Raw genomic sequence first — 8,313 nt, 5'->3', positions numbered from 1 at the left:
ATATTATTTTATTTTTTTTTGCATGGTTGTGTTTTGGTTTTGACGTGAGTTATGACTTAATATTAAGTGGTTGGAGTTTGGTATATGATATATAAAAAGTGTTTTAAATGTTTAATATTATTTTTTAATAAGTATTATTATTGTGAAATAAGAAATATGATATTATTTTTTTATTAATATTTTTATATTTGGAGAAATTAATCAAATTCTCAAGTTAAAATTTTGGGAGAAAGGAGATGGGTTAAAGCAATAATATTTAAATTGTTGAGTAATTTAAAGATGAAGGTACACCTAATAATGAGATTAGATATGGGAGTTATTTAAAATTTTAAATTGACAATCTTTTTTTGGATCTATTAAAGTAGTTAGAACATTGGTTAACATGAATTTAAATATGGATTGACAGATTGGTTAGCATGAACTCAAATATTGATTCCCGAGAAGTTGTTCTTTGCATGTATTAGGAATAAGAGCAACTCTATGTGTGTGAATAAATTCCTTAAACCAACTAAGAAAAGTGTTGTTCTTGTCCTTATGTAGCTTAAAGATGGACTCATATATTTTTATAGTGCCAACCAAAATATCTCGAATAGCTCATTCAATGTTGATGACGTCTTGAAATAGAGTTCTCCTCATGTAGGAGAATTTAGATAAACACAAACAAAAAATAGATTTTTCATATTCTATTTTGTTGTCCATCTTAGTTTCTATAAACTAACTCTTAGACGTCCTCATGATAGTATGGGTTAAGAAATTGTAGGTGTTAATTGTTTGGTTGTAGTCTATAGTATTCTTTGCGATTGTCATTGATTTATCCATGTTTGTGTCAAGATTTTGAGCCCTCATTTGAGGCTCATTATTATGAAAGGATGATTTTATTTGTCCTCGTGATGTTATTCAATGTAGTATTTGAACATTTCTTGAATGAGGTCCATATATGTTACTCCGTAAACATGATTGGAAAGAATGGGTTCAACTTGGGAATGTGTGTAAGGAATAGTAAGAAGGGAATTAGTCTAGGAATGACAAAAAATCCCTTAAAAATGAGGGTCTTGTTTCTTATCCTCCCCTCTTTGGATATCATAAAATGAATTACCCATCTTCTTAGAGGTTTCATGGTACTAATCACAATTTGCAGCTAGATTGGAAAATCTAATAATCCTCTTACCCTTTTTTGTAATGGAAAGGATGAGTAATAAGGGATGTGAAAAGGTAGACAGGGGGAATGAAATTGGGTTGAGTAACAATTGTACAATGAAAGTATAAAAAATGTACCAATCTAATTAGATAACATATTGAAGCTAAAATATACACTAAGAAGGACAATTGAGGAAAACTAGGATCCAATTTCTAAATTCTAAGCATGCTAGTGTCATATAGTACTTTAACCAGATTCCAAATATAAATTCCATCTTCAGGGGATGATACATTGAGATATTACTAAGATAGCATGTTGCCTTGTCATAAACCCCAAAACAACTTCGTTTTAACAAAATAAATTTTGCAAAACCTTAAATACAACTAGCGTTGACACCAAACCAAAGGACCAATAACAATATATAGGAACATAGTTTACCAAGCCATAGTGCAAAGTTTAATAAGAAGTGGAATATCTATTAAAGGTCACCATTGCTCCAATGGAAAGAAACCAATGCATCGATATCATCCCTTTTTAATCCAATAACCATAACCCTTATAATTATGTCATCTTATAAAAAAATTATCAATAGAGAATTAGAATTCATAAAATTGTAGCAAGTTTGAACTTGGTTAGAAGAATATACCCCAAATTATGGATTTATAGGAGTTCTAAATAGACCAATTTGAGAAGTTTTTCTCTATTTTTTAAAGCAAAATCACTTTTCTTAGAATATAGACATGCAATACCATCTATAAACACATATTTTTCATTCATAATAATACTCAAATGGAAGAACATATGCATAAGATACAAGTGGGGCCATCATAAGACACCCAAGTACACCTCTATTTGTAATTTGGTACTTCGAGAGTAGTATTGCATTAGATGGAATTTGTTCATGGGATTCATATTCCACGATACCCTAGGGTATATAAGAAAATCCATACGTATATATAAAACCATAATTATATAACCTTTCAATTGTTTATATCTATAGGACATTGAGCACAACACTCAAGGAGGTTAGTCTTGTGTGCCTAGGAATTGAGTAGTATGGCTAAAGATACAATCCATCCTCTGTATAACAAAGACTTACGAAGTTCTGTTGTTGGAAACACAACAAAATATCACATTTCTATATAGATTGACATTCCCTTTCCCATAAGAACTTACAAAAACATAGCCCATTATGTCTAGATATAGTAAGCCAAATGTGACTCCTAAAAAGTCCTCTAAACACTCATCCTTAACATAAGAAGAGAATGAAAAAAAGGAATTTAAGGTATCAAACTTGGAAGAAAAAATAGTAACAATGAAAACCAAAGTGATTAAAAAGGTTGACATCCCATGTTACAACCTAGTTTTGGCTATGTATTGGCATAAAGCGAAGGTTAGCTAAAGTTAAATACATATAAGAAATCAAGCACAAAATCTTCATTATGTGGGACCAAAATTACTTTAGTATAAGGAGTATAAGGGTTCATCTCATAAATTCTTTTCACCAAATATATCCAACTATATATGTATTTTCCTAAAGGTGAAAACCATTTTGTATAAGAACTTTACAATTGGAAGATTATCTAGTATGTAACCACCTTACCTTCTTATAGATGTAAGGATTACTATGCAAAGAAGAGAGGATGATGAGGGATACGAGTTGGGTCATCATAAGACACCCTTATACATGGTACTTGGAGAGTAGTATCACATTAGACAAAATATGTTCATGGGCTTCATATTCCACATACCCTAGGCCCCATCGTGAAAGGCTCATAAGTATACTATAAGACCATACTTATATAGCCTTTTATTCATTTATATCAATTAAAAATTGAGCACAACACTTAAGGATATCAATCTTATGTGCTTAGGAATCAGGGAGTACAATTAAGGGTTCAATCCATCCTACTTAGTTAGAATAAAGACTAACCATGTATTACTATTGGAAACCCAACTATATATCAAATAGAAATAGAAATTGAATCTCCCTTCCCCATAAGACCTTACAAAACCATAGCCCACTTTGTCTAGACATAGTAAGCCACATGCGTATAATAATTTTTAATTTAATTTGTAAGGATGGTGTTTTTATTATTTTAGTAATTTAATTTTAAGTCAGAGTTATTTATATTATGTAATTAATTAGGTTAAGTATTGTGTATATTATTTTATTTTTTGGGTTGTGTTTTGGTTTTGATGTGAGTTATGATTTAAAATTAATTGGGTGGAGTTTGGTATATGATATAAAAAAAATGTTTTAAATATTTAATATTATTTTTTAATAAGTATTATTATTGTAAAATAAGAAATATGATATTATTTTTTTATTAATATTTTTATATTTGGAGAAATTAATCAAATTTTCAAGTTAAAATTTTGGGAGAAAGGAGATGGGTTAAAGCAATAATCTTTAAATTGTTGTGTAATTTAAAGATGAAGGTACGCCTAATAATGAGGTTAGATATTGAATATGAGAGTTATTTAAAATTTAAATTTGATAATCTTTTCTTGGATCTATTAAAGTAGCTAGAACATTGGTTAATATGAATTTAAATATGGATTGACAGATTGGTTAACATGAACTCAAATATGGATTCGCGGGAGGTTGTTCTTTGCATGTATTAGGAATAAGAGCAACTCTATGTGTGTGAATAAATTCCTTAAACCAACTAAGAAAAGTGTTTTTCTTGTCCTTATGTAACTTAAAGATGGACTCATATATTTTTATAGTACCAACCAAAATATCTCAAATAGCTCATTCAATGTTGATGACGTCTTGAAATAGAGTTCTCCTCATTTAGGAGAATTTAGATAAACACAAACAAAAAAATCGATTTTTCATATTCTATTTCGTTGTCCATCTTAGTTTCTATAAACTAACTCTTAGACGTCCTCATGATAGTATGGGTTAAGAAATTGTAGGTGTTAATTGTTTGGTTGTAGTCTATAGTATTCTTTGTGATTGTCATGGATTTATCCATGTTTGTGTCAAGATTTTGAGCCCTCATTTGAGGCTCATTATTATGAAAAAGATGATTTTATTTGTCCTCATGATGTTATTCAATGTAGTATTTGAACATTTCTTGAATGAGGTCCATATATGTTACTCTGTAAACATGATTGGAAAGAATGGGTTCAACTTGGGAATGTGTGTGAGGAATAGTAAGAAGGGAAAGGGAAGTAGTCTAGGAATGACAAAAAATCCCTTAAAAATGAGGGCCTTGTTTCTTATCCTCCCCTCTTTGGATATCATAAAATGAATTACCCATCTTCTTAGAGGTTTCATGGTACTAATCACAATTTGCAGCTAGCTTGGCAAATCTAATGATCCTCTTACCCTTTTTTGTAATGGAAAGGATGAGTAATAAGGGATGTGAAAAGGTAGACAGGGGGAATGAAATTGGGATGAGTAACAATTGTACAATGAAAGTATAAAAAATGTACCAATCCAATTAGATAACATATTGAAGCTAAAATATACACTAAGAAGGACAATTGAGGAAAACTAGGATCCAATTTCTAAATTCTAAGCATGCTAGTGTCATATAGAACTTTAACGAGATTCCAAATATAAATTCCATCTTCAGGGGATGATACATTGAGATATTACTAAGATAGCATGTTGCCTTGTCATAAACCCCAAACAACTTTGTTTTAACAAAATAAATTTTGCAAAACCTTAAATACAACTAGTGTTGACACCAAATCAAAGGACCAATAACAATACATAGGAACATAGTTTACCAAGCCATAGTGCAAAGTTTAATAAGAAGTGGAATATCTATTAAAGGTCACCATTGCTCCAATGGAAAGAAACCAATGCATCGATATCATCCCTTCTTAATCCCCTAACCATAACCCTTATAATTATGTCATCATATAAAAAAATTATCAATAGAGAATTAGAATTCATAAAATTGTAGCAAGTTCGAACTTGGTTAGAAGAACATACCCCAAATTATGGATTTATAAGAGTTCTAAATAGACCAATTTTAGAATTTTTTCTCTATTTTTTAAAGCAAAATGAATTTTCTTAGAATATAGACATGCAATACCATCTAGAAACACATATTTTTCATTCATAATAATACTCAAATGGAAGAACATATGCATAAGATACAACTGGGGTCATCATAAGACACCCAAGTACACCTCTATTTGTAATTTGGTACTTTGAGAGTAGTATTGAATTAGATGGAATTTGTTCATGGGATTCATATTCCACAATACCCTAGGGTATATAAGAAAATCCATACGTATATATAAAACCATATTTATATAGCCTTTCAATTGTTTATATCTATAGGACATTGAGCACAACACTCAAGGAGGTCAGTCTTTTGTGCCTAGGAATTGAGTAGTATGGCTAAAGATACAATCCATCCTCTGTATAACAAAGACTTACGAAGTTATGTTGTTGGAAACACAACTATATATCATATTTCTATATAAATTGACATTCCCTTTCCCATAAGAACTTACAAAAACATAGCCCATTATGTTTAGATATAGTAAGCCAAATGTGACTCCTAGAAAGTCCTCTAAACACTCATACTTAACATAAGAAGAGAATGAAGAAAATGAATTTAAGGTGTCAAAGCTGGAAGAAAAATAGTAACAATGAAAACCAAAGTGATTAAAAAGGTTGACATCCCATGTTACAACCTAGTTTTGGTTATGTATTGGCATAAAGCGAAGCTTAGCTAAAGTTGAATACATATAAGAAATCAAGCACAAAATCTTCAGTATGTGGAACCAAAAATACTTTAGTATAAGGAGTATAAGGGTTCATCTCATACACGCTTTTCACCAAATATATCCAACTATATATGTATTTTCCTAAAGGTGAAAACCCTTTTGTATAAGAGCTTTACAATTGGAAGATTATCTAGTATGTAACCACCTAACTTTCTTATAGATGTAAGGATTACCATGCAAAGAAGAGAGGATTATGAGGGACATGAGTTGGGTCATCATAAGACACCCTTATACATGGTACTTGGAGAGTAGTATTACATTAGACAAAATATGTTCATGGGCTTCATATTCCACATACCCTAGGCCCTATAGTGAAAGGCTCATAAGTATACTATAAGAACATACTTATATAGAATTTTATTCATTTATATCAATAAAAAATTGAGCACAACACTTATGGATATCAATCTTATGTGCTTGGGAATCAGGGAGTACAATTCAGGGTTCAATCCATCCTCCTTTGTTAGAATAAAGACTAACCATGTATTACTATTGGAAACCCAACTATATATCAAATAGAAATAGAAATTGAATCTCCCTTGCCCATAAGACCTTACAAAACCATAGCCCACTATGTCTAGACATACTAAGCCACACGTGTATATTAAAAAGGCCTCTAAAAGCTCATCCTTGACACAAGAAGAGAATGACGAAGAGGAAGTTCACATGTCCAAGTTGGAAAAACAAATAACAAGCATGCAAACTAAAATAATAAAAACAATTGACGTTCTATGTTGTAGCCCATTCTTGTTTATATATTGGCACAAAGTTGAGGTTAGTTTAAAATGAATCCATAGAAGACATCAAGCCATTAAACCTTAGTGTGTGGAACCACAAAGGTTTGAGTATGAATAGTACAGTGAGTCATATGATAAACCCTTTATGCATAGTATCTCCAAGCCTATGTTCATTTTCCTAAAGGCGTGGACCCTTTTATATGAGTGGATTAGAGATAACATATTCTTTAGTATATTTGAGAATATTTTGCAACCACCTTAGTTACCTATATATGTGAATATTATTATGTAAATAAGAGAGAATTCTAAATCATTACCTTAAGATATTTGATCCATTATGCTATTATGCTTAACTCTAAGAGCTAGTTGTCATATGAATATGAGTTTTACACGAGGCATGGGCATCATCTAATACTATTATGAGTTGTAATACTTAAATTGAATAGAATGTAGAGCTATTGTTCTTATGTTTATGTGCTGTTGGAGTATATGGATGATGATTTAATTGTCATGTTTACTCCAATTTCTTCTTAGAATGAATGAATATGATTAAAGGATAACTAATGGGTTGTACACTCCCACTAAATATTCTAAACTCTATAGATCATTTAATTGGAAATTACCAAACATGTCTCAAGTGAGACCTCATTCCCTTGGATGTTTCAACATACTATACTGCTTTGAACCTATGGTGGACACCTCCTACATACCTTGGGTCTATCATAGAGCTAATAACATGGTTTCATTGTCACGAATTTAAGAAATGCAAAATAAAATAGATGCAATGGAGGCTAGCCAAAGCCAAGATTCAAGATTGGATAGAAGAAAGAGTTCATAGTTTACATGTCAAAGAAAGTGCACATGTAGGTGAATAAGTATAATATTTAAATATACCTACCTAGTTGAGGGCCTACATGAGATTTTTTGGTATAAATTCTTAGTAAATTGGTACAAATGGTTGAAAAGACTAATAAAGAAGCATCAATGTTGGGTTATACAACCAAGAATTGAGTGCATATTTAATAACTTTCTAAATATCCAATGACATGATCGTAAGTTGACTTTAATAATTGTTTTTTTAGTAAAAATGGATTATGTAGGAAATTTCATGGATTTTATGGTGGAATTTCATTAATCATGAACCAAGGCGCTATAATTTTTCAAGTAGGAACCACATGGAGGTTTGATTGAATAAATGTTAGCATGGATAAAAATGTAGATGGTGGAATGAATCATGCTAAAAACACCCACTGAGATTGAAGTGAAATCCCTACATAGGGGGATGTAGTAATAAGAAGACTTGATGGTGCATAGCAAAGGTAGAAATCTTAAAGAGAATAACAAAGACAAAAGAAAAAAAATGAAACATAACATAATGTTGGTGGTGGGAAGAAATGGAAAATATATTCACCAATCTATAGTTTTTGATGAGAATATACCATCTTGAGATTCATTTAGATCCAGGGACAATGTAAAGGATGAGAGAAGTGTGAAAATGATCTTTTGTCACCCCTCAAGAGAGGAATTAAGAACGCCTGATGACATAAAGAAGTCAAGAGTTTTCAAAGTTGGGAGGAACTTTTAAGGAGTTAGGATGGAATATGAATGAAGATAGATACAAGTGATGCAAATAATTGGGCCATAGGTGCAAGGTTGCTAGTTGAGACTGCTAACTAG

The sequence above is a fragment of the Pinus tabuliformis genome, chromosome 6 (genome assembly GCF_031772625.1).
Source record: "Pinus tabuliformis cultivar Carrire ecotype Pingquan chromosome 6, CPIR1, whole genome shotgun sequence".
Classification (NCBI taxonomy): domain Eukaryota; kingdom Viridiplantae; phylum Streptophyta; class Pinopsida; order Pinales; family Pinaceae; genus Pinus; species Pinus tabuliformis.
Note: the sequence above shows the minus strand (reverse complement) of the source record.